The sequence below is a fragment of the Natator depressus genome, chromosome 26 (genome assembly GCF_965152275.1).
Source record: "Natator depressus isolate rNatDep1 chromosome 26, rNatDep2.hap1, whole genome shotgun sequence".
Classification (NCBI taxonomy): domain Eukaryota; kingdom Metazoa; phylum Chordata; order Testudines; family Cheloniidae; genus Natator; species Natator depressus.
The window spans coordinates 2,657,096-2,685,091 of NC_134259.1; the positions used below are offsets into that span (position 1 = coordinate 2,657,096).

Genomic DNA, 27,996 nt, shown 5'->3' on the forward strand with positions numbered 1-27,996 from the left:
TCTTGGGCAAACTTCTTCGGGATATAAAACTATTGTTCCCTAGGTGTAAAATTATTAGTAGTACTATGGTAATGCCTAGAGCAGTGGCTCTCAATCTTTCCAGGCTACTGTACCCCTTTCAAGAATCTGATTTGTCTTGTGTACCCCCAAATTTCACCTCACTTAAAAACTTACAAAATCGGACATAAAAATACAACAGTGTCCCATCACGCTATTACTGAAAAATCGCTGACTTTCTCATTTTTACCATATCATTATAAAATAAATCAATTGGACTATAAATATTGTACTCATATTTCAGTGTATAGTGTACAGAGCAGTGTAAACCAGTCATTGTCTGTGAAATTTTAGTTTGCACTGACTTCACTAGTGCTTTTTATGTTGCCTGTTGTAAAATTAGACAAATAACTAGATGAGTTGATGTACCCCCGGAAGACCTCAGAGTACCCCAGGGGTACATGTACCCTGGGTTGAGAACCACTGGCCTAGAGATCCCAGAAGAGATTTGAGCTCCACCATGCTGGGTGCTGTACAGACACACACCAAGAGATAGTCCCGTCCCCCCCGAAAACCAGCAGTCTAAATAGAGAACACGAACAAAGGTGTGAGAGGGGAAACTGAGGCCCAGAGAGGGGAAGTGACTTGCCCAAGGTCAAACAGCAGGTGGGTGGCAAAGCTGGAATAGAACCCATGTCTCCTGACTAGTGCCCTATTTGCTGCCTTTCATTATTTATTTATTTATTTATTTGGGTTCATTTCCAGCCTGCAAATAAGCCATTGCAGTGCTCCCTGTCTCTGCTGTACTAATGCTGGAGCACAGAGAGCCTCAGCAAGGTTAATTAATTTGAGCAAAGGCTGAAGCCTAAAAGACGGGGAGCAACACACAGAGATGATGGCTGGCAAAAATCATTAGAGCATCTTTCAACAATCTATATACTGTTATCGATCCTGTTATAGATCATGTTCCTCCCCCTCCCCCCCCCTTTTTTTTGCAGGATATTCTGGATCGATATGGCAAGTGCATTGAGACTGCAGCAACACATTTAAAACCTTATAAAAGGTTATTTAGTTGCTAACAGAGCAGCAGTTTCTGCAAAGCCTGCCAAAAGGTTACAGCTTTTTGGGCATCATAAATTACAGACGACAGGAGAAAAAAGTAAGTGCGGTTTTCTTTATTGTCTCAATGATGGATGGGCTCCTGAACAAGACACAAAATACATCATATCACCTTTAATGGGTCCACATTTCTGTAGCTATAACTCACAATTTTAAAATAGAAAATGGTGAAATATGGCGTTGTATATTCCACTCCTGACATATTTATGAGTCCTTCCCTTCTTATAAATACAGTGATTGCTATTTCAAAGCACCGTGTCAGGTATGAACAGAACGCAAACAGCTGGTGCGGTTGAAAAATTATAGCCAGAGTTGGACGTTTTCAAAAACTCTCTCTAACAGCAGTAAATTTACAATGTTTGCACTAACTGTTATTAAAACCAAATCCATAGCTTGGCAACAGGAATCCATTGCTGTGTAACAGCTGGAGTGACAGTGCTGCATGACAGCTGGGGAGAGCTGGAAGGCTGGTGCTACACCAGTGTGAAAACCCATTTCAAGGGGATCAACGGTCTACGTCCCAGCCTGTGCTGTCCCCAGCAGTCTGTGTGCTGTGAGCTGGACTGTTGGGAGAGTGACAGCAGCACTGTTTATCTTCTGCCTGACCCCATGTTTTAATCTTTTTCTTTTCAAAAGCCTTTCCTCCGACGGCTGAGACTCGCCTCATCCCAAACTCGTGGGCGTGTCTGACTCGGCCTTCATGCAAATACAGCCTGACTAGGTCCCAATCCTGCAAGCTGGGGCCCAGCACCCTGAGACAGAAGTGAAGTCACTTTCGACAGGTTTGGGATCCAACAGCTACATTTTCCAACACACCACTGATTTTTGTTACCTAAAGTGAGGGACCGCATTGAGGGCAATGTCTGTCCTGCACCTGGAGGTGCGCTTCCCAGCCCACTTAGACAGACGTGCTAGGTCTGTGTGAGCTAAAAATACCAGCATGGTGGCGGCTTGGCCTATCTTCCTGAATACGAACCCAGGGTGCTGGGGCGTGTTTCCACTTGCATGGCTAGTCCGAGCCCTGGCCTGTGGTACCCCACCTCCCCGGCTATTTTTAGCACAGTAGCTCAAGCAGAGCTAGCCCGTTTCTGTCTACCCGCACTGGGAAGCGCACTCCCGGCTGCAGCATAGATGTAACCAGTAGAGACTTCCACTGACTCTCCTCAGCCACCCAAACTTGAGGCATCCATTTACAGACCAGCTGCCCTTTATGGGGAGTTAGTGCCCAGTCTGCCCCTGACTGCCTTATGAAGGCCCCACCTAGGGGTAATTGACTGCCCCATGTGTCTGGTTAGTAATCGAGCACCTGGACTTAATAAAGGTTCCCCAAGCTCAGTTAGAGGGGAGCCCCCAAGGGAGACATGATGCTCCTGTTCAGAGCAGCTCCCAGGAGAAGTTGCTGATGAAGAGCCTAGAGTGAGAGTTATCTGGGGACCCCACAGACTGGTGCTGCGGAAAGGGTGAACTTCCTAGATGCAGGACTGCAGTCAGCGGGCGTCCAGGAGAGCCTGGTCTCAGCCATGGATGCCCTTGACACCATCTGGAAGCCCAACCTGGCAAGGATCAGCCACTATCCATGGAGAAGAGCGGCAGTGGACAGACCTCCCTGGACTCCTGACTCCAGAGGCAGGAAGCCTAACACCAGGGGCAGAGACTGGAACTGGGATATCCCCCGGAGAAGAGCCTGGCTGGAGGCAAGAACTGGACGCGGGTGGGGGACAGATGGATTAAGAACGACCTGGTCACCAGCTGAAATGTCGGGGTGAAAGCTTTGTTTGTGCCCTGCGGCAGCTTTTCTGTTAATAAATAAGGGCCTCCAAAAGCAGGGGGAGGTGCTGTTTAGCGTCTGTCGGGACCGGTTAATACCCTGGGAGAGGGAAAAATCGAGTAAGGGCTCACCCACAGTCCCACACCCACCTGCAAGGGGGTGCACTGGGTCAGCCAGGAATGAAGACACACCCCAAATCAGGGACTGCTAATGAGAAGGCTGGATAGACGAGGAGCTCCCACGTGGCTATTTTGCGCACATTGCCTTTGTGTGCACACGATATTTTCACTGAATGGATTTCCTGTTTCCGCTATCAGCACAGCTCCTCTAAAGCCAAAAGGCCAGATCCACAACTGGAGTGAATGGGCATTTCTGAGAATCATGTGCTGAATATTTTCCTAAGGGCAAGGTCTGGAATAATCTCAGAAGGGAAGTGGTAAAAGCCCCATGGCTAGATTCATTTTAAAATGGACTGGTCAAAGCACTGGAGAATGGGAAGGAAGGATGGTCCAGTGCTTAGGGCATTAGCCTAGGAGACTCATGTTCAATTCCCTGCTCTGCCACAGACTTCCTGGGTGACCTAGGGCACGTCACTTAGTCTCTTTGGGCCTCAGTTCCCTGCCTGTACAATGGGGATGACAAGTCAGTGCTCAGAGTCTTTAAATACATTAAAGGCTGCGAAGTAGTCAGATGCTATGGTAATGGGGGGCCAGATAGAGTACAGTGTCGGGACCGGTCTGGTGCGGGCCAGAGAGGGTGGGCAAGGTGTCTAACTATCTCTAACATCAATAATGGTGACTCCCATGCTCTATACTCAATACTTCCAGCCAAAGGTCCAGCTTTGGCTCTGGCCTCTCTCTAATTCATCCTTCAATCCATAATGGCTACAGTAATACACATTTAAAACTCTTGCCATTTCTGTGTCATTATTTCCACTCACTTTGCAAGCGTGTTTTACTAGTAAATACCTCAGGATGGAATTAATCCTGCCAAGAACCCTCCTGAACATCAAAGCTCCTGAGAGTACGCAGAATTCTCCTTCCTCATTTACACACACAAAAGGCCTCTAATTAGCTTTTTGTTTAGTCCGATTATGAATGGGAGTTTTGACCTTTCAAAGTGATTAGCTTTTTAAGCAAACTAATTTGCATAATGTCAGTTTCTAAACTATATACACCAGCCAAGGCTGAGGTTTGAAAGAACAGAAGCCTACAGTCAGGGCCTCAGATCCATATTTAGGTACCTAATCTACGCCCTGATCCTGCAGATACCTGCATGCAAAATTTTGTGCAACCACACAGTCCCATTACAGTCACTGGGACTCCTTGTGTGCAAAGTGAACCATGGGTGTCAGTGTTTGCAGTGTTGGGGACTTTCCAAATTGCTCAGGACCAGATTTTCAAATGTTCAGCACTGGAAATTGGGGCCAGATTTTCAAAAGAGTTTAGCATCCAGCATGCAGCTGCTGTTTGCACTAACTGCTATACTGAGCCCTTGAATATCTGGTCCTACTGGCCGTAGGTTCTAAAACACTCCACACCCAGAAGCTTCCATGGAGGCCAACTTTATGTCCTTAATTTTGAAAATCCTTGCCCACTGTTTTCAAAGATGGGTGCAGGTGTAGGCAGCCAGGTTTGAAAATGTGGACTAGGGTAGCTAACACAGGCCAGTCTAGTAAGGGTGTATGTATTTCTGCACATGGATTAGATACTTTTTCTAGATAATTTACATTCTCTTGTATAGGCTTTGCTTGGGACATTATAACTCCATTTAATTTTGGCTTTAACTCTGTCCCATCATGGTCTCGTTAGCAGTGAATTTTTCAATGCTTAGTTTTGCTTTTTTTCCGTTTCAGCGACTTTAAATTTCTTATGCTTTTAGCTTTGATTTCAAATGACCCAGCATTGATTCCTCTAAAATAAGAGAATGGCAGTAACTAATGGCCCTGTTTCCTGCTGCCAAAGCAGTAACAGCAGGCATGTCACCCCATCCGCAATCTTCCTGAAAAGCTGGCTTGATGTAGTCTGCCATGATGAGATGTTCCTGCTAACGTGACTTGTATATCCAGGGCAGAAGGATGAAGTGGTTTTAGCTTTGACTGGTGCCCATGACAGTGATGGGCAGAATGAAATATCAGCCAATAGCTCCATATATATATATATCTACCTGCATTTCCTGCTCTTCTCCTTTAGATGGACAATGACCAGTATCCCGTGCCAACCCTGTAAGATGTGGTTCATACAGGTGTCGGGGAGCGGAGCCCTGCACAGCTTGGAATCAAATCAAAGCATCCTCTTCTGGTTCTCTTGGCAGTCCAAATCTGGTGAGCTTGAACCTCCACAGCCTGTCCCTCCCTATGTCTGCCTCACAGAGCATCCTTCCTGTCACCCACACAAGCCCCAGGATTGGCCCTCCTGGTAGCATCTGTGGTAAGGTTTGCTGGGGGGAGGGAATGGCTGTTGCTGGTTTCGTCACTGGGGGAAAGTCATCCCTGTACAGAAGGCTAATGTACCACTTAAGTCCTACATAAACCTTATGGAGGATATCCTGGCTCCCTTGAAGTCAACAGAACCAGGATTAGACCCTCTGAGTGTACAGGCATACAGGGTTGTATTTTAAATTGTATTTACAACCTCCTCAGTGCATGTTTGCCAAACATTTGCAAGGGCTTAGGTCAATGAATGCATCAGACCCCGAAAGCAAGATGTATTCAAACATTTTTGCTGTTTAATATGACTATTTTCCCAGAGCCTATATTAGATGTGGGCATGTGTGTGTCATATAACACGATAGGGGCTGCTTTCATTATCCATAGATCATTCCTCGCCCTAAGTCACCATCCCAGACAGATTTGGTTTCAGCTTAAGGGACTTTGGCCCTTCCTATGTGATTTACTTTGTTTACTTTTTCATGTGGATTCACGCTGGCGAAAGGTGCTGGATTGACATCCCTGGAGACTTTTGTCGTCTGCTGCCAGGACGGGTAGCACGGACAGCAACACAAAAAGATGCCACCAACACCTGTGCGCGCACATCCCCACAACGTCTCCTGCCAGTGTGGCCCAAGCTTGTCCTGGAAGCACCCCCAGTGCCCTTGTTTATACTAGGATAGCAAGACTGGGTTCCCTATTGCAGGTGGGGGGTTTTAAGCACCACGTTGTGGAGACCTGATATGAGCAGGATTAGATGACGTGGGGTGAGATTTTTTCAAAGGAGTTTAAGAGATTTAGGAGCACAAGCCCCATGGAATGTCGGTGGGACTATATAATGCTATATCTCAAGGGAAGTCCCTGGGACCGGTGCTTCTAAATCACCTACATGCTTTTGAAAATCCCACCCTGGGAGGTGCAGATGCCAGTGGCTGCCCGGACCCCTGTCTACAGTGGAGTTTCCTGCTGGTTGAGCCGAACTGGTGGTGGCAACAGGAGGACATTTTAGACCAGAACTTCTATTGCAGACACACGGGTGGCAGACGGCTGCTCGCACTGGGCTTCCCTTCACTAGAAAATTATTGTCACGTTAATACAACCTTGAGGAGTAGAGCTAACATAATGTCTAGCATTGGGCTTCCCTTCACTAGAAAATTATTGTCACGTTAATACGACCTTGAGGAGTAGAGCTAACATAATGTCTAGCATGACCTGGCCTTGTCTACACTGGCTGCAAGGTTGTGCTGGTTAACATGACTCCTCCGGGTGGTCCTCTAAACATGACCTAATTTTCTAGCGACAAGGAGCCCGTTGATTCAGGACTCTGCAGCAAAGCTGGGTGAGTAACTGAATGTTTGGGTCAGTGGGCGTTCCGAATCTGACAATGATCAGAATTTTTAGTGAACTGAAAAAGTCCATTTCAGGGCTGTTCCAGAGGGGCATTTGAATCTAGGTCTCCCCCAGGCCCGGTGAGTGCCGGAACCGAAGCTTCTGGGGTGAGCAGTGACAGCACCAGCACCTCTCCCTCCAGCAGGTTTGTGAATGGTCAAAACAATTTGTGTCAAATCTGTGAGTAGTTTTGGGTCGACTGACACTGCATTTTTCTTCCAATAAACTATTTGTCAAAAAAGGTCGCCTCGCTCTCCTCTGCAGTCACTCAGGCTGGCCCCTGGATTTTAGTAAAAACCCTCTTAATGCAAGCCTGACCCCAGGACGCTAAAGGAGGAGCTGGAAATTGTTGTAACCCCCTCGATGATCCAAAGGAGAACAACAGAAACAATAGAAACTCTTTGTGGTAGCTAGATTCAAAACTCTTTATCACTGATTTGCATTCCTTTACCTGTGCAAAGCCCTCGAGAGGTGCATTTTATTACCTGGGATGATTAAACGAACAGGTATAGATAACGAAATGTTAGGGTCTTCACATTTGTTCTTAAGCTTGGAATCACCGTAATGGAGACCTGCTCTTTTCTAAGCTGGCTTTATCAAGGCACAGATGCTACATTGTTCTAACCCCTTTTGCCTCTGCACAGGTTATCAGAGCCAGGGATTTTATGTCCATCTCTGGTTATTATTAGTCAGTCATGCTGGTAGATTTCATGTCTCTGTGGAAGAGGAATAACAGAAGATAAATTGTTGCTTTGGGTAGGTCCTCTTGGAAGATGGCTCTCATGATTCAACAGCTCTTTGGTTCAGGACTTTGGAAGGGGGAGAACCATTGCATTTTAATTTTATTTCAGTAACAGTTCCCCTCATCCCATGCCACCTAAGAGACAAAGAGGTGACCTGAACACAGGGCTGGGAGTGAGTCTAATCCTGGCTTTAAAACACACTCCTTAAATGGCCAGGAGCAAAATCACTTAACCTCTCTGCCTCAGTTTCCCTGTTATATGGGGAAGATACTACTCAGTAACATGCAGGGGTGGTGTGCGGATTAGTGAGTGCATTACAAAGAGCTTTGAAGATCGGAAGCGTGACGTAAATGCTCAATAGCACTACTAGATCAGAGCTGAGTAAGTAGCTGAAAGAGAGTAAAGGCCAGATTGGGCCTAGGAAGAAGTGTCCTAGCTAATGCGCAGCATGGGCTTAACTCCAGTGTGGTGTCTTCATAACAGTGGGTGTTCAGCCAGCAGGTATTAAAACATGTATCCGACTAGGAATTGTACAGACCATATTTAGTTCCAGATATATATGATCCAGCTTTGTTCCCCCCAGCCCTATCTTCTGGATTTATATGAGCCAAGTCCAAACCAGGCAGATTTGATTGTTCCCTCAGCTGAAAAGCTTGCTTCCCAGCAAAGGGTGCTGGCCAGACCCTTATAAGAGTGCCTCCTACTGGACAATTGTGGTTTGACAGTGCCATGGAAGAAAGCACTCTCAGCTGTCCTCCTGGCCAGGGCATAGAATATTGCTTGCTCTCTGGTGATTTGCTGTTCTGTAGGGATGTTTGGGGAATATAGAGGATGTCGGAGTTGTGGTGGGGTATGTGTGGGGAGGGAGACATAAACCAAGAATTAGGAGATAACAAAAGACTCCTGCTGTTTGTGTGTGTTGGTTCCACATTCATAATCCTACATTGTCAAGGAGATGGACTAGATCAGAGGTTCTCACCTCGTGCCCCCCATTTCCATTCTGGGGGTCACCCTGGACCGCCCCCCAATTAGCAATACAAGAAGGACCAGGTGGCTGTGACCCCTTGATACCTGTTTACAGCCCCCAGGCTAGGAACTCCTGGATTAGATAACCCAACGCGTGCACACATCCTATACTGACATTCTGAGCACCAAGTGGGACCCTGCTGAACCCCTCTGTGTAATGCTTTCTTTCCTGCACACGTGCGAGGACCTTTGAGTTGACTGCTCTGTTTTATAACATTGCTGTTTCCTGGCCTGGCTTTATTACATCTGTTCTTTGGGGTATGGTGTTATAAATTGGGTAGGTGATGATATGTAATCACTAACCGAAAAGCCAATACATTTTCACTGCAACAGCAGTAAGACAAATAAAGGAGAGGAGGGAGGGCCTGGTGAGGCTCCGACAAAGGGGTGCAGTTTTTTAAATGTGATTGCAAATTGAAAACAATGTTATCCTCATGTAGCTGGTTTCATCGCACAGTCACGGCTGCTGCTTTCTTTCTGGGAGAACAACTGAGTGCTTCGGGGGGGGGGGGGGGACGACTGAGTTTCTTGTTGAAAATTTTAGACCTCCCTTTGATTCTCTTTTGGAACTTGGGTTACATCTTCTGCCTCTCTGCTCTGAGGCCAGCCTGGGAACATGAAAGTCACTGGGCATTGCCAGGGAACACAGACATACTGCTTAAGGGGGGCTCCTTGTCCTTTGTTTGGGATAACCTACTGGATCCCAAGTTGCCAACTGCTTCTTTCACCTGATGAACAGAGTAACAGGAATGGGGGTGATTGTCCCAATGAAAGCAAAGGCTCCAGCAAACAATGAGATCAGAATGGCAGAATGAGTCATCAGGGACTTCTCTACCCTAGAGAACTAGTCTGGTTGTATAGAACCTGTTTAAGCACAAGCATGGAGTTGTTTCCACGCTAGCCAGGTTGAATCTGTTTAGGATCCATTGCAGGTTTCTCCTTGTCCACACTAGAGCTGTCCTACACCTTTGCAGTTGAAGTGGCCTCTTGGGACCTATCCCTCAATTCCTAGTGTAGCTCCCAGAAGCAGTGCACTCTGGGAGATTTCACTAAGCCATTAGTGCACCATGGGACAGTAGCAGGAGGACTGGTTGAACCATTTCAGCTCTTCTGTGTCCACTAAATCAGTTCAGACTAAACTAGTATTTAGCCCTGGAGAGGACCTGTTTACACTACAGACATTTTCTAACTGGTTTTAAAACCAATTTAGCTAAACTGTTTTTAAAACTGGTTAGATCCTATAGCATAGACCTGATTATAGGTGGTTTATGGTAGTCTGACCCATTTTTACTGGACTGGTCTCAAGATCACTGCTGCTCAAATCAGGTTTAAAATCCTTTTGGTTGAATGTTCCTCAGTGTAGACAGGTCTAAAATCTGCCCAGCCCTGTTTGTAGCACACCTCTGAAGCATTTGAGGCACTTCTATGGGTTTGTACTCAGGTGGCACTTGCTACCCCTGGCCACTCAGCTATTTGTTAGCATGTGGAGCAGAGCTAGCATGTGTCTTTCTACCTGCACTGGGAAGGATACTCCCAGCTGCAGTGTAAACATACCCTATTGACATGACAATTTACACCAGCTGAGAATATGACCCCCTAGCCTTATAAATGTGCTAGGAGGTTAAAATGGTTCTATGTGGTGTGGTCGGTTTCTCAAGTGCAGCTCCGGCCTGGCTCTTGTTGTTGTGGGATAAGGAGAAGCAGCGGGGCTGGGTTGCTGTGTCAGGACGAGCTGGAGTGGCTTCCAGGATTATTGCTAACAGTGGTGATAATGGCACTGTAAATACGGATGGTGCAGATGGAATGGGAGATAAATGGACGGGGTTAACCAGCTGCAACTTAAGATGTGCCTGTGTGCTGCTGCGCCAGTTTATCACGATGAGTGTCATAGCAAAAATCAATCCTCTGTGTTCTTTTGGGAATTACAACTATCATTTTGGTGTGATTTATTTGCTGTATAATGTGGACAGGGCTATTTGTTCATCATTTTGAAAGTTCACCTAAAATTGCTTTGAGTTCCTGGTTTTCAGGAGTGACATGCCCAATTGTTATCTCCTCCCGTGTGAAATATGGATAACGGGTACCTGCCGGACAGCAGAACTCTCCTCCATGCTTACCTGGTCCAGGAATTTCATTGCAACACAGTCCCACAGGAGAAGCCTCATGGTAGCCACAGGTTCTGCTGGATGGGGATGCGGCCTGACATATCCTCCTGGGAAGCCACAAGAACGTGTCTTGAGCATTCAGAATGCCATTGGCTAGAAACTCCTCTCCCACCAGGTTACGTGGACTTCAGTGGAATTACTCTTGATTTACACCATTGTCAGATCAGCTTCCTGCCTCTCCATCTTTCCTTTCTTAGGTACCACAGGACGTTCAGGTTGACATAGATTGTGGTGCTCTGCTCCTGGGAGATTATCTTCTACTAGGAGGCTCACAGGCTGATGGGATCAGTCTCCGCCATCTACATCATGGCCCAGAAACCTTGCTACTTGCGATACTCATGGCAAGGCATACAGGAGACTCCCGCTCCAGCAGCGGGGGAATGCATGAGGCCAGAGAGAGAGAGAGAGAGAGGAAATGACTTGCTCAAGGTCACACAGGGAGTCTAGGGCAAGAATAGAACCCAGTTCTCTTGAGTTGTCCCAGTCTGGTGCCTTGACCACAAGACAATCCTTCCCTGTATTGGGGAATCTCTGACTGCAGGTGTTGTACAAACTTTTCCCATTATAAACTGTCCCCTAGCAGGTGGCACTGGGGAGGATAGGCCCCCACAGCGCCTCCTGCAGGAAGGCTCCTTGCTCCGCAGCTCTTACCATCTGTGCCAAAGGGAAAAAGCCTCCAAAGTTAAACCTTACACTGACATAAAGCAACGCAAAACAAAACAACCCAACCCGGTGCATTTATGAGATCCTATAAACAAGTTCTCAAACAACCCTTCCCAGGCGCTGGCTAGGAGAAAATCCCCACCGTTATGTCAATTACATGGATGACTGGGGAAAGTTTGAACATAAGTAATGGAGTCGGCAGCTCTTGATTGAAGTGTTTCTCACTAGTGCGATTTAAATTGGCACCATTGACCTTCAAAGGGGGGCAGGCACTACTGCAGGTGTTACCCTTCGTGCCACTCACTCAGGCCTGTCATTAATACTTAAGCCCTTAACAGGTGTTTTCTGCTGCACTAGAAGAGGCCTGATATCTCGGTGTGTCCATTTTCCCCCTTGAAAGAGGCATTTTGTTGCTGGCAAACTGCCACACCGCTTGCTGATTTGTTCCTGCTCAGGGCTGGGTAAAAAGTCACATACGTTAACAGTTTCAGGGCAAAGTCCCCTGAAGCCCCCTCTGATAATTTCGAGGGAGGTAGGTACAGATTGGAGGCAAGCTGTAAAGATCCTGGGGGTGTTGATTTTTTTCCGGATGAGCCATGTTTGCAGCTCTTTTCGCGGCAGCCAAGCTATGACATAATCACGCATTTGGCTCTCTGCTGAGCGAAAGGCACATCAAGGTGTAGAAAGTGGGTTAGCCCAGCGGGATTCTAAAAGTGAGCATCTGCACCAGATTAGCTTGAGGTGCACACAGCATCTTATCCCTCCCCACTACTTTCCTGGAGCTTGTGCAACTGGGAGGGCATAATGCTGAGGACAAGCAAAGAGGGGGAGATGGCTGGTGAGGGAACGACACCTGAAATAGCTAGAGATGGGCCTGTGCCAAAAGCAGGGTGCAAACACCTCGGAGCACTGCCGGCAGGACAGCTTCAAATGGTGCGTTCACATTTTACATGTGGGGTCCATCCCTAGTTAAAACAAAGTCACAAACCTTTACTGAGAGGCCAGGCCTGTGGGGAGTAGATTATGATGCAAGAGGTTTGCATGCATTTGCTCCTGGCGTCTAACTTGGGGTGTCACTCCCTCTGGGAAATGGGAGAGGACATGGCTTGCTATGGACTGGCTGGATCCTCCCCCGTGTGGCAGTCAGGGGAAGAGATCCTGTTGTTCTCAGCTCTCTCCATCCCCCGCAGGTGGGGATTTGATTGTTATCGTCGGCCGAGAATAGAAAAGAAAATGTTTGTTCAGACATTAAATGCTTCCTGTGACTCTGCGCCGCCTGCCAAGCCTGTTGAACCTGCCGTCCTGCTTGTGTGGGGAAGCAAGGAAATTTCCTATGATCAAAGCATGAGGAAACCAGTCTGCTCCCCTTATTCACACCAGCTACTCACAGGGGAGCATAGCCCTGTGTGTACATAGATCCCCAGGCCCCTCACCCTTGCGTATACACCTCCCCCATTTAATTCTCCGGTACATCTCCCAAATGCATTCCCTCTGCATACCTGTGCTCCCTCATATACACAAAGGGATTTGGGAACTGCCATGTAGGATATGGTCCATCTTGTCCAGTATCCTGGCTCCAACATTGGCCAGTGCCGGCTGCCTCAAAGGAAGGTGCAATAAACCCTGCAGTAGGTGGTTATGGAATAACCTGCCCAGGGGACATTTCCTCCTAACCCCAAATAATGAGAGGTTGCCCTGTAGCTTGAAGGTGGCCAGGTTCTACTAAGAAGTCAGGACCTCAGTTTTACATATCCTCTGAAGATGCTGCTATGATATCCTCTTCCTTAGCCTTCAATAAGCAACTGGTGAAATCTGAGCCCTTTGGCTAAGATCATATGTGGAGTCAGTAGAACCCCTGGCACATCATATAGTTGGGAATGGACTTTACCCTGCCTTGGAAGGGGGAATGGACGTGAAGATCTCAGTGGTCCAGTGGCCAGTACCTTGGTCTTACATCTCAGTCAATAGGTCCTTCACTGACTAATGAGTAACACCTTAGACCTTGGGCTTAGATCAAGGGTAGTATCAAGATAAAATGCATCATCTCAAGCAAGGGGAACAGCCTCTGCTCTGCCTTTGCTCATCTAGTGGAGAGATGGACTGGAAGGGCTCATAGGTCTTCTACATCTCTCACTATTATTGTCAGCTGATATAATGTCTTCAACCACTTGTGCATACTGTAGTTAGAGTCAGAATCCCATGCCCCTTTGCAAGTGAAATCACACCAAAAGCGGAAGAAGGGTCATGAAAGTTTGTGGTCTGCTTCTCCAGAGTCTAAGGCAGGAAGGATGTTATCTGAAGGGCATAGGCAGCCACAGGATAGTTTAGAAAAATCCCATATATTCCCACGCACCCCAGTGAAAGATGCTGCTCTAGAGGATGGCTCCCTGGAGTGGGATGCAGGAAAGCTGGGTTCAATTCCTTGGCCAAGTTACTGAATCTGCCCTGTGCCTCTATTTCCCTGTGAAATGGGGATAATAGCACTTGCCTACCTCATATGACTGCTGGGAGGATAAAATTCTATTAATAACTATGAGACACTCAGATACTAGGGTGATGAGGGCTATAGAAGTCCCCAGGTGAATACAACAGAGCTGAGCTCTGATATCTTGTGTGCCTCTGACTTTATGTCCTTCATAGAAGAGAAATAAACGCTATTTTACATAGCATTCCCCCACCTTTCTCTTTGATGTGAAATAATATTAAATGCTGTTCATTTTGAACTGAATAGCACTGTATATAATTGCAAGGTATTATTATGATGGGAATGATTGTTCACGGGTAACACAATGCAAAATCGTTAGCTCAAAAAAAGATTTAAAAAATTTTTTTTGGCATGTCTTTTATCTAAATGACCGATCTGTGCTCCAGAACTCCTTCTGTATATTTGTTGTGCGGGGGTTGCCAGGTTGTGTTTCTTTGTCAATAGAGAGATCAAACTGCTTTATAAGAAAGGAAGATTTATATTTGATACTTGGGGTTACAGAAGAAGTGGGCTCGATTTGCTCAGCTCTAAGGCTGGAATTCATCAGCTCAAGGTGTGCTGTTGATTAACTAATTCATCTAAGCCACCAGGTTTTAGAGCCTACAAAGCATCACATAACCTCATCCTCACCTACTTCTTCCTAGGTACTTATCCAACCCACTTCATTGAAGTGTTTGAGACACTCATAAACAATAGCATGGCTGGATCTGTCCCCACAGCTACACTGTGAAGGGAAGATGTGTCATTATTCCTGTTTTAGAGAGGAAGAAACGGAGGTGCATAGAAGGTAAGGCCAGATTTTCAGTAAAGCTCAGCTCCCACTTGGAGGAATTGCATGCTGTCACTTTACCCGTGGTAGGGAGGGAGAGGTTCCTGGTCCTGCTCGCAGGCTAGGGGACCGTGTACCAAAGCATGCATTTGGAGTCAGTCTGGAAAGAGCCAGCCTCAAGTGAAGTGAGGTGAGCTGGGCCTTGCTGCGCTAGGGAGCTGCCTGCTTTCTCTCGCTCAGGTTTTGGGTTCTTGTGTGTTATCGTTCTGAAGGCAAAGAAATAAAGTTGAGTGGCGTTGCAACCTTCCAGCAAGAGGAGTTGTGTTTTTATCTAACCTCTTTCTGTGTGTGTATGCCTGGAACCTAACACCACCTAGCCATCAAAATTCATGGCTAGGTTTTTAACCGAGTGCAGCACACCGGGTGCAGAGCTCTGCTGGAATCCTGGCCCCCCCATGTAGGTGCTGAGCCCTGGGAAATCTGGCCACAAGCCGTTTGCCCAGGGTCTGGGCTTAAAGTAGGGTGCAGGTAGGGACAGCAGAGCTCCTCAGGATGGAACGCCTAGCCTGGGAAACCTGCATTCCCCACTAAAGCAGCGGTGCGCTCCCTTCCTGTTCTGGATTAGCAGCATCCCATACTGCTCTCCCTGCAGTTTCAACCCCCTGGGGCCCCTTCCTGAGCTCCACAAGGAGTCTGTCAGATGCAGGAACTGAACCATATTTTTTGAGCCCCAGTCCACTGCCTTACCTGCAAGATGATGAAATCCATCGTTGCGCTCCTTCTTTCTGTACCCCCTCCATCTATCACTGCTCCTCCCAGTCCTCTTGCCTTACTGCTGTTCTTGGCTTCCACTGTCACAGCAGGACCATGCCGTTTCCCTGGCCCCACCTGCCGAGTGCCTCTGTATCCACTGCAGAATCTCTTCGTAAAGCTCACCTCCTTGGGCAATCCCTCCTCCCACCGTCTCCTCCTCAGACCCTCCCTCGGCTGAATTGTGCTGGGCCTGGCCTGACTACGGGCCTACCTACCTTAGGGAGATTTGCACCTGCGCGTAGCTTGCTCTGGCAGGTTCCTGGTGTAAGTCCCATGAGCGCAGGCCCTGTTTCACACCACCACCAGGGTATGTCCGTATTCAGGGCGTGCCCCAGCAGTACTCATTTCTCAGACATGCCATCGCACATGGGGCCTGGCCATGAAGCACAATGTGAATTTACAGTCCCACACATGTGTCTGATTCCCAGTAATAACCTGTTACCTAGAACCCTGCAGGGCTGACCTGGGGAAGGCATGTTCCCTTTTGTTCCAGGGGTTCCGTGCCCTGGCCTTGTGATTTCCTTCCCATGCACACCAGGCAGATGATAGTGGGAGGAGGAGTCTCCTGGTAGAGGAGTGATTGCGTGGGCCTGGGTTGGCCTCAGCTGGCTTGTGTTGTATCCCTTCCTTTGCCCCCAGTTCGGTTTACCTGATGCCAGCCCTGAGGGCTATAAAAGGTTAATTGTGCAAAGTGCTTGAGTAGGTTTTGATTAAATGTTTATTTGTTAGACTCTGAACAGAAACCATATTTGATTACCCACGGGGCTGGCGCTTCTGTGTGTTTTGTTCCCTGAATAATGGGGGTGGTGGGGGGGAATAATCTGTGCTTGCTGATGATCTTAATGCTGAGCAGGGCTGGCTGGCATAAATGCTGTCCAGGCTTGCTCTTCTCTGGAGCGTGTGGGTGGCTATCAGCTAGATAAGAGCAGGAGTCACCTTGCTGGGAATATTCCCTCATAGCACCAGAGGGATTGGCTGAAAGTGGTTCCCATCATGTACAGGGTTTAGAGTTTGGTTCAATGGCTCTCAGCACCCCCACTATACACATTGTTCCAGCCCCCCTGCATACCCCAGTACCCCACCGGCAGTACCCAGCATTGCTACAACAGCAACAGACGTGCTCAAGAGCCGTGTCATTCAGAGGAGCACCAGCGGAAGGTGCCTTGGCCCTCAGCACTTTGTTCTCATGTCTCATGCACTCTCCCAGGGCGGGCAGCTCTCTGTGCTCAGCACCCTCTGCCGGGCAGGCAGCTCTTTCAGTGGCGCACACGTACTGTCAGGAGATAATTGCTAAAGAACAGCAAATTGAGACAAACCAAGGGATGCAGGAAGAACTTCCTCAGTTCCTAGGAATCGTATGGAATAAGCTGCCAGGTAAATGCATTAGGCCCAAATAATATAAATGAGTTTGATGGACAGCTGGGCATGTTTACGAGGGAACTGAAAGACACAGGAAGAAATCAACGGGGGCGGGGCTGAGATGCACTTAAAAGGGACAAGTCTCCATGCCCTCACGCCTTCTGTTTCCTTTCACTTTAATTTATGCAGAAGGCCTTGACAGTCAGAAAGAAATCTCTAAAAATAATGTGTGTGTGTGTGTTTTTTAAAATAGCATTTAGTCTTAATTAGATGCTTCCATTTTTCAGCTGGGTGAGTTCTTCAAAGCAAATTCAGGTTTTGTGTCCTATTTATATGGTAAGAGCAGACTTTTTGTATTGGTCACGATAAATACTGGTTAATCAATACGCAGAAGAGCTTTCTTCTCACCATTACCAACAGGCATGAGAGTGGTTAGAGGCGGGACTCCTAGCTTCTTGCCCTCCACCCACCATCCTATCAGGCACAGAACCCACCATTGATGATGGATGCATTTGTGACCTTCAAGCATGGTTTCTGCAACTCATTGTGTGGAGGAATGGAGCTGCACTCCTTTGCACAAAATGCAGCCGCATCATCTCTTCTCTGCATTGGTTCTCCACTGAGTACATTGGCCAGCGAAGTGCCTCTGTCCTGATAGTCAAAAGCCTCCCTGCCAGATTGCCTCTCCTGCCATTGCTGTGACCTGTTATGACAACGACATTCGACTGGAGCAATGAAACTGTTGGCCTGTCATGGATGGGTCCTGAATGCACGTGGCAGAATGTTTACAGGAACCGGGCCTAGGCCATGGGACTCGCCAATACCTCAGTAGTACACTTCCTTTCGAAAAGACTCCCGTTCCCTCAGCAAACTTCTGTGAAACCTCAGACTCGCTGGGTAGGATTTGGAATAATCTCTGCATTTGTGTTTGCACTATATTCTCCCTCACTCCAATTCCATGCATACACATACACGTACAGACACTCCCTCTCTCCCCCCTTTCGCGTGCACTGCAAACCCTCGGGTTATAACAGGCTGGCAGCCCAGATGTGTCTGCTATGGCCAACATATGCTGTAAATTTTTTTTTGTTATATATGCAGTACATATAATACACCCCTCCAGCGTGATTGCTAAGCGGAGTCCAATTAAAAAGTTTCATTTCCTTATGCTGAGTGGTGGAATTTCAGACATCTTGCCTGTCTAGGGTAAATTGCAATGCTACACAGTGCAGGCGCCTGCTCTCGCTACCTCTGCAAACCCAACCAAGCCCTGGCTGTTTGCTTTCGGCCTGCATTAGCATTTAGATTTCCTTTTGCACATGGCGGGACTCTCTCACTTCCCCAGACACAAAACCCAGCCACACAGTTGGCTGGAGGTCGCCTTCGTTCTCCTGCCTGGTGAACAGATCCCCGTGGGGCTTGCTCCTCTTGCAACCCACCCTTCCCTTTGCCTGCATGGCTCTCAGGCCAGTGTAAAGAGAGACTACGTCCCAGAGAAAGATGCACCAGAGGCGAATTCTGCTCCCAGTGTAGTGAATGGCAAAGCCACCATTGACTTCAGTGAGACAGGAGTTGGGCCTAAGAGTCCCTTGGTGTGTGTAACACTTTTCATGGTTACCCCAGGTGTCCAGTGTGAATCACTACCAGCCACTCACAGGAGGAGGGAGCCCTGTTTGTGCCCACCAGTGAAAACTCTCCCCAGCCATCAGCTGCTGGTAACACAGGTGCTGTGCCCTGGGCTCTGTGAGCCACACTCTTTTCTCCTGCAGGTTTGCAATTTACACACCCCACTTTGTTACCCCCGAGTGCCCAGTCCTTGGCCTTCTGGACAGCCCAATGGACACTGATCTTCATGGAAGCAGGGCCCTCGAGTTACTGGTTTCACCTCAGTTCTACATTCTCCTTAGCACAAGGCACTTAACCATTAATAAAACCAAACTGAAGTTTATTTAACAAACCTTGAGTTAAACATTCAAATAAAAGCAAGTGTAGGGATTTGGGAACAAAAGGTTTCAGGTAAAAGTCAAAAGAACACCATAAAATGCATTCTGTAGCCTGTACTTATTAACAGGTGACTTTCCTGTCTAACAAGGTATTTCTCACCCAGTGGTCAGTCCTTGCAATGCTTGTCCCATCCTGAGAGCTGGGATTCACCTCTCATGAGACACTTCCACTAACCGATTCTCTCCACTTGTGCCATTTCTTCTGCTCTTATACCGTTACAGGCTATTGGCTCTTAGCCCAGGGGGCCCCATCTTCAGAGAACTTTCCTGGGGTTCATTTGTCTTTTTAAATGCTCCAGTCTCCACCTGGTCCAGACAATAAACAAAATGCTGTCTCCATGAACGTACACTGTTCTTAATATTGATTGAGTTAACCCTGAGACCCGCCTTGCCTCAGCTGACAAGTCTCAATTCAATCTCCTTGAAGTCCACAGATTTCCAGGTCTGAAGTCAGCTGGAGTTGCACTGCTTAGCACCTCTCAGGATTTAGCCCCATGGCTGGAGCTTTGAGGTTGTTTCAAGTGAGGTTACCCAAAATGATTAGGTGCATCTCAGAAGCCTCCTATTTTGTGTTTGATTGTTTCCTGTGAAGGGCAAAAGGGGGACATCTCCTCCCTCCAAGTCTTTGTCCGTTATTTGAGAACCAGCCTCAAGCCGAGCATTTTTTAATGGTTCGGAGGTGTTCAGCGACAACGTTATTCCCCACTGTGAGCTTCCAGCGAAGGACTGGAATTGCCAAAAATGCAGTGAGAGAGCCTGCTCTAAAGGTGCTTCCAGACTGGATTTATTTCTGGACTAGAGCAATTCAAGCTGTCTGAAATCTCATGAGAAAATCTGCTCTTGCCAGATGTCTGGCCTGGCTTTGCAAACTTGGCCGCAGTGGAATAATCTGAAGCGCTTTAGAAATGCAACTGCCCATGTTCCATCGCTGCCAGGCATTAGAGCGGGGTGGTATTTTTTGGGGTGAAACTTTTGGTGATTTTTCATGTCAGTTTCAGCTAATTGTTTTTGTGGGAAAAAACCTAAAAGAAAAAAAAATCTGAAAAAGTAAATATGTGTTGTTTTGATATTTTTGAAACAAAATGGTTTGATTTTTTGGGTCACAGTGCTATTTCCTGTAGACATTTCCCCTACTGTTTGAACTTTAAAAAGTTTAAAAATGCCTGAAATAGAAACAAAAGTTTCATTCAACATGAAATGAATTTTTTTTAACTTTTCAATTCACCGAAATTCTGAAAACCCCCCAGCAGTTTTGGGGTTGACCACAATGATTTTTTTCTATTTTTCAGAACTGCCAGTCATCTGAACAATATATTATTCAGAGAGCACTACAAGGGATGGATCTGAATGAAATCCCCTGGTGCAAACACCCAGCTTTTTGGGGTGCTTGAAGCACAGAGTTGAATTCTGTGGCTTATGCCCATTTGTTCTTGCTGCTGAAGTGATATCAGTGAGACACCCCCTCCCCACCAAAGGTACAAAACTCCCCTCGCTGCATTTCATTACAAGCCTGAAACTTGGTGCAGGCTCTTTGCTGGGATCCATGACCATGCTGGGCCACATTGTGAATAAAAGTGTGCCTGCTTTATGGTTCCATGTTGAAAACAGGCTGAAATGCGGCCATTTAATCAGTTTTGACTGGAGTTTGGGGATTCCTGTTGCTATGAAAAGCCCTGCTCACCAGGCATTAGGGCAGCAGATTTCCAGGACACCTGCATTTGAAGGAATGGACCATGTGGCTCACCTGACTGCAACAGGGCCCTCTGATATTAGAACAGCAAAGACTTTGGTTGTGCTTCCTTAGACTGTAAATTCTTTGGGGCTGGGACAGTCTCTTACTATGTGTTTATACAGCGCTTAGCCCTGATCTCAGATGAAGCCCCGAAGCATTACTGTACTATACATAAAAACAACAAGATGCCCCAACTCTAATCCATCAAGGGTTTATTAACTCTGACTAAGGGGAGAACTAACAGCAAGCCCAGCCACCCATGTGCCACATTCTGCAAACCTAGGATTTAAACTTCCGTGCAACTTGGCCTCTGTTTGGTTTGGGTGCGGTGAGTGGCAGCCCAAATGCTGGGGTTTGTGCATCGTTGTCAGGAAGCCACTGGCAGAGTGGCAGTCCCTTTGTCCAGCTTTAACAAGGGGAACAAACATGTGCAAAGGGCCCCTCTTCTTCCTCAGAATCTGTTTAATAGAGCCTGCTTCACCAACACTAATCTGGGAAATGACGGGGCTGAAGGGACTTGCTGGTATTAAGCAATCTGATCATGGCACACGTGGGGGGAGGTTTGGGAAAAGGGGAGGTGTGTGGTGTTTTGTTGCATTATTTCATTTTCCAGCACTTGCAGTCTGCTTTTTTGTGCTCCTGATTTCTACAGGGGCCTCTACTTGGCTTCCATTTTTGCTGGTGCAATTTTGCATCCACAGTAGACTCACAGGCACAAACAGGAAAGTCACGGGGGGGCTGCACATTGTTCAGCACCTTTGGGGAAAAAAATCAGGCCACTTTCTATTTAGATGGTCAGGTGTGGATTTAGGAGCCAAAATTTAAGGACCCTGCTTGGAAAATGTTGGCCCTAGCTGCTTGATTTGTAGGCATGGGTTTCCTGGCTCTTATGGGTTTCAGTTCCAGTCTGATTTCTAGACAACGGAGGTTTGGTGAGGCATCTGTACTTCTGTCTCCTCCTCCAAATTGTAAGGCGATTCTTTCGTTCCACTGCACCCTGACAAGTGGACTTAGCCTCCTGCAGACAGCATGCTTTAGAATTCATGCCGGCTTCATCTCATGGTAGTTAAGTTCAGGAAGACCATTATTGTCGATCTCTTTACCATTGGGAAATTCAAACCCATCCAGCATTAATCAGTTTACTTTAAAGCCTGGAGCCTGGCCTTGGATACATGGTGCTCCCATTGAGGCAGGAAGAATGTTCAGTCCCCATAAAAAAAACCCTCCCCAATGTAGTACCTATCAAGTTTCTAACAAGCCGGATACTTCTGACTTCCAACTGGCATAGTCTGCTTGAGCGGTGAGTGCCAAGTGTTGAGGCAGGAAGGGGAAAGGTGGGATGCTGCATTTCTGCTGAAAACTGACATGACGTGGAGAATTTGTAATGGCACCTTTTGGAGGTCAGAGGCCTGATTCACCACTAAGTTCCTCCAGTTCTGTGCCGGCGGAGCACTGGGCTACTGCTATGGAGACTCAGGCCCATGGTTCACACAGATGTGATGACAATCCCGTGGGCTTGGAACCCCAAGCACCAGGGGGAAGCTTCCTTGCTATGTTTGCTTCCTAAAAACTGCATTGCACCAACATTCTAGTGGGCTCAGCCCCTGCCTGAGACTCAGCTGGGGATGGGACCGTCGGAGCCAGACGCAAGCCAAGTACCGCGAGAGCCGAAGGCAGGGTAAATTTGCTCAACTTTAGTAACTCTCCTCCCATGGCTGTTAGAGTGGAAGCTCTCTCTCTCTCTCATCGTCCGGTTCCATTACGGAGGAAGTGAGTTAACTTTAGTATGGGGGCCTATGAAGGCACTGGCTGACATCATCCGAGTTATCCTACAGATGCTCTGTAGCTCCCTTGCACCTCCAGCTCTTAGTCTCAGCAGCAGCAGCGGGGGATACAGCATGATGGATTGGACACTAGTCTGCTGCCCAGGGTGTTTTAATGAGCTCATTTTAGATGTGGCTCCCATGTTTTAATCTCAGCTTGAAGAGGAAGGGCTGTATGTGTACCTTTTGGGGAGGGCTGCGGGCTCAAAAGGGAATTGTCATAATGCTGGGTTCAAGCTGTGATGCTAGCTCTGAGGATACAGCCAAGTATCTAGCTCCCTTTTGAAAGCCTCTGTGCTTTCTCTGGTGAAGAAAGAAAGACCGAAAAGAAAGGGGAGCCACCTTTTTATTGCTGCAAACAGGGTGCCGGAGCAGTAGAACCGGAGAAAGTGATGGGCAGTGGTGGCTGTTCGAAGCCTCTGCATCCCTGGCGGTGCAAAAGAGCAACAGCGTGCCGGGTTCCTCGGAGAGTCACACAGCTGCACTGTCAGGCGGCCTAGGCCCCCAGTCCTGTTTGCTGTTCCCAAACTCTGCCTTGTGAATGTGGAAATTTGGAGCCAGCGCCCCCCTTTTGTCTTGCTCTTGGATGTGCACCTCGGTGTCACATTGCATTGCCAGCATTTAAATTGGGCTGGTGCTATATATTTTTTTACAGCTATTTATGCCAGGTGTGCGCTGCAGCATGGGGTGGGGGGGGGCCCTTAATTGCAAGGAGGAAGAAATGTGCTTGGTGGTTTCACATTACAGAGTGGAGTGTAAACCTCAAATAAATCAAATGGAAACAGCTGACAGCGAGCAGAGCCTGGTGTGGGGAGAACGCCAGGCAATTATCCTTCCAAAGCAGTAGGCTGGATCAGCCAGGGGACGGTACCACAAGGCCTGAGCCCCCGTGAGCCGAGGAAAGCCAGCTCCTCTCCCACGCAGGCCTGCGTGGCTCAGGAATGGATAGATCCAGGGCAAGGTTTAAACCTGCTTCTGGATAAACTGCTTCCTAACCCAGTTTGGCTGCCCAGTATGAACAGGAACCAGCTGTATTAGAACTCTGTTTAAAAATGTGCTCTCGCTCAGCTAGGGAGTGACCCTAGAAATCCAGTAGTGTCCATCTTGTGTCTCTTGTCTTATACATAGATTGAAAGCTCTTTGGGGCAGCAACCATCTTTTTGTTCTGTTTGTACCTAGCACAATGGGGTCCTGGTCCGTGACCGAGGCTCCTATGAGCTATTGCAATACAGATAATAAATAATCTATCTATAATAAATAACACTAGAAAATGGAGACAGGGGATGTAGGAAGGGAAGGAGAGCAGCAGGTGAGGGCGAGGATCCTAAGATAAAAATGACCTGTCCCATCCTCAGCTGCCATCCAAGCTGTGTTAGAATATGCTGCCTCGCTCTCGGGGATCCTGAGACGACGCTCAAGGTAGCGTCCAGGATGGTAGGCGTGGTTCTTGGTTCTTGGTGGACAATTTAGTCTGTGTTTTCAGACTCTTTTCCTGTGTTTGTGAGATGTTTACGATGTGCTCTGATTTGTTTGTTAATGGACATTATTTGCTGAATTAATTTTGGAGAAGGGGAAATAATTCTTGCTCATTGTGAGTCTTTGAAATTTGAATTGCTTGGTTGGTTTGGATTGAACTGAGGTCACATGGTATTGTTTTCTGTTCCCTGATTGGATAAAATGCAATGCTGAGAAACTGGAGTGTCAGTTACTTGAATGTTTCCAGCTCTGCTGGTCATTTACTGTCTGGTTACCAAGTGGTTTGGTGAGGGCAAAATGACACTGGGTTTTCTTGTGAGATTCCTTGCATGTGAACCTTGCTGCATTGTCTGAACCAGGGCTAGAGTATCCTGTGCTTCCCTTGAAGACCAAACACCCAGCCCCTAAAAAAACCCTTCTAATCACTGCCCATGTGTCTTCATGGCCACTTGTGTGTATCATTGCCTGGCCTGGGGATTGCTCGCCTTCCAGGAAAGCTGCAAGAAAGGAGCAGGACACTAACACATTCATAACAGCTGCACACTTCCTGGCTGCCCACGAGGTGGTCATGCACACCAGAAAGCTGGCTGGGCACTAGGGAGGCAGGAAAGATAATTTCTCTCTCCCCCATAACCTGTGGCCCATTTAGGAACCTGTCGTCCCTGGCAGGAAGAGAGCATGAAGTAAAAGAGGAGCCTTCCCAAGGCGTGAGGGCGAGCGGGCAGCAGAGGTTAGCAGTGGGGAGGGGAATCCTCTAACATTCAGACAAGGTATCCCAATGGCACCAACAATCTCCGCCCATCCCTAGTAGATGCATCCTGGTTTGATGGCCCTTCGCTCCCCAAACATTGACTGTGGTAATCCAGTGGGGCAGGAGACCCTGGGCATAGAGGGCGGTGGGTGCCCCCTTGTGTTGCACTGGTGTGTGGGGTTGCACCACAGTCTCCTGCATCGGGTTGTCGAGGAATCACAGGAGGAGATGGTCTGGGCCAGCATGAGTTGCCATATGTGCTCTCGACTTTTAAACCGCCCCCTCCCTTCCACCCAGCCCCAGCCGCTGCTGTCCTTCTGGTTTTCATTATCCCTCCTCCGAGCCGAACATGAACAGCCTAATTTGGAATAACAGCCGAGTGAGTGTGAAGGGGAAAAATCCTGCTCTCTCTCTTTTCCTGAGCTAATCCTCTGACAAATTCTACACAGGCCTTTCTGTAGTCTTGTTCCAGGGCTTCCCCCTCCCAATTGAAATGGAAATATTCCCCTATCCTCTCCCTTAAAGGAGAAGCCTCGCTCTGTTTACAAAGCCTACCAGGAGGGTTTTTTATGATTTTGTTTTAATGGCCGGCCTTCCCTTGGTATGTAACAGCCGGCTGAATAGCTCCAGGAAACATTGCTGCCCGTAAACTCTTTTCATTCAGAGCTTACTGGCTGACATTGTCATGAAACAAACATATTCCTGATGCTTATCAGAGGCCCACATCAAAGCTGCTCAGGTCATAAATCTCTCCGTGACTGTAACATGGAGTCCAAACCAAAGCAGCTTTCTGCGCTAATGGGTGTCCCTTCATAAAAACTGGTGGGGAGGGAGAAATCCCAGAGCCTACTGCATGTGTCTGAGAGATGAACAGGGTAGGGGCTGGGGCCAAAGATTTATCCCTGGGAGGATCTGAAGTGGGAATATGTTGAAGAGCTCGATTCTTCTTCTCAGGCTTCAGTAAGTGCACACACCACCAGGGGATTGAAAGGTGGACCCTGATCATGGGATTTGCAAAAGGCCTGTGAAGTATTTTCTTGGTTTGTTGCAAATTCTCTTTCTGGTTTGCGCAAAGCCGAAAGACATCATTGAAACATGGCAGCAAAAAAATAACTTTTTTTTGCATAAGACAGAAGTGAACATTTATGATTTGTTCTAGGCCAGAACTGTATGATTTCTCTTATCAGCCTAGGAACACAGGAACTGCCAGCCTGGATCAGACTGATCTAGCCTCATCTCCTGTCTCTGGCTGGTACCAGCTGCTGCAGAGGAAGGTGCAAGAACTCCAGAGCTGCAATTCAACAGGTGTCCCAAATCAGCAAGGGTTCATAAATGTTAAGGTCAGGAGGGACCACAGTGATCATCAAGTCTGACTTCCTGCAGAACACGGGCAGAGACTGTGATTCCTGCCTCTAGCCCAGTAACAGAGCTAGCCCGAAAATGGAATTTCCATCACGTGAAAATTTTCAAATCTGAAGAAAAAAAAAATCACAAATTGGGACCAAAAAAATCAAATATTCCAAATTTCCCTTGGGAAAGAAATTCGGAGAACCAAAATGGAATTTTTCAATTTACTGGCTGCCTGCCTGGCAGGTATCCCAGGGAGCTGGCCAACTCAGAGGTGGGCCACCTGGAGGGCCAGCCATCCAGCTCCATGCGGAGCCAGGGAGCCAGATGCCTGGGGAGGCATAGAGCTGGGCAACCCGCCTGCCTGTCTGCCAGCTAGGCAGTCCACCAGCCGGGCTGTAGGGGAGTCAGGGATCCTGGGAGCTGGGCAAGCTGGCAGGGAACCAGGCAGGGCCACCTAGCCTGCCCTCCTGCTTTCCGTCAAAAGTTCTGACAAAATCAGTTTGTTCCCACGGAATGTTTCAGTTCTGTTGAGTTAGCATTTTCCAACAGAAACCTGCTCTGTCAGGGAATTTTAAACCAGCTCTGCCTAATGACTTCTGGTTGATTCACAGCTCAGTGTTTTGAAAGACATCCAGCCTTCATTTAAATCCATCATGCCCCTAGGTAAGGTGTCCCAATGGTTAATTACCCTCACTGGTGCTTTGACTTCAGTGGGAGTTAAGCATGTTTTGGTGGATCAGGGCCCTAGCATATAGTTACAGAATTTCTCCAACACAAAGTTTCTACCTAACCCTTGTCAGTTACGCCTTACTTTTGTTTATGCCCCAAAGCAGGAGGGTGTATATCCCTTAGGCATTTTTTCATTCCCTTTCATTTAAATGTGGATTGTTCTCATTGTCCATAAAAATCATAGAAATGTAGGGCTGGAAGGGCCCTCAAGAGGTCAACTAGTTCATTCCCCCACTAAGCAGGACTGAGGATTAATGTCTAATCTGTTTTTTTTATTCCTACTCTGTTTATTCTTGTTTTACAAGAAAAGGTAAGTAGATTTACTTTCTCTGGCCTGTTTATTATTTTTATACCTCTGTCATGTCCCCTCTCTAAAAGTCCCAAACTGTCACCCTGTCCTATACACAGAAGGACTCTAACTAGCTTGTCAGGCATTGCTGAACCTCGGATATTCTGTCATCTCTCTTTTAGGATAGGGGGACCAGAACTGACCACAGTATTCCAGGCGTGGGGTACCATTGAATTACATAATGCCCTTCTTACCACCTCAATATTATTGTCTCTCCCATTATTTATACATCCTCACATTTTGTTTGGAGTATGAATGTCATTGTGGAACCTAAACCCAGCTGAGATCACTAGATCATGCTGCCTTCCCAAGCACTCTCTTGTGGAAGTGGTGAAATTTGCAAAGGCTCTTATTTGGGGAGGAAGAGAAAAAGAAGGAAAGAGACCCACAGAATAGAAGCGAATCCCTTTGTTCACTGGCCTACCGGCGGATGCTCCAACACCACGCAGTATGGGAGCCGAACAGACATGAACCGAACACCAAACTTTGCAAAGCAGAACACAGAGCGTGCTGCATGCTGAGTGCAGGACCCGGGCAGTTCTCCGAAAAGATGAGGATGTTTTGGGGATGTTTTGACTTGAGAGGTATGTGTGGCCTGTTTTCTTTCTATGAAACACAGCGATGAAGTTGAAATCTCGACGAACAATGTTTAAAATGCAGAAGCACGCAGTGAGCCAGACACTAATGTGACATCTCTCTCTAACTCTCACCATTCCCTCCCCTCCATGGCTTTGATGTTAGCTTCTTACACGCTCTGAGATGACTGGAGGATTTGATCAGTAAATCATGCATGCTAATGGAGAGAAGCTGTGGAAATGCAAGAAGCTCCTCATTTCCCATGACATATGAAGGGATACAGATATGCCATGTGCCTGGAATCCTGGGCTTAGGGCAAATATTGCTCCGTTTAGGGCTTTTCTCTTGCAGGCTTAAGCACAGTCTGAACTTGGCTGTGGCCAAATGGGGTTCTAGCATGATTTGACTCACCACTGTGGGCGGGTTATTCCTAGCTAAGAAATTACTAGGTAGGAATTGAGGCTAGAGTTTGCTCACGCTCTT

The 27,996-nt window shown here is 47.5% G+C and overlaps 1 long non-coding RNA gene across 1 annotated transcript; it reads left to right on the forward strand.

Moving 5' to 3' along the window:
• Nucleotides 1-1,775: 1,775 nt before the first annotated feature.
• On the forward strand, nucleotides 1,776-6,723 carry LOC141978232 (uncharacterized). The gene is made up of 3 exons (XR_012636357.1): nucleotides 1,776-1,898; nucleotides 5,077-5,207; nucleotides 5,818-6,723. It is a non-coding gene; the product is annotated as an uncharacterized LOC141978232 (long non-coding RNA).
• The last annotated feature ends 21,273 nt before the right edge of the window (nucleotides 6,724-27,996 follow it).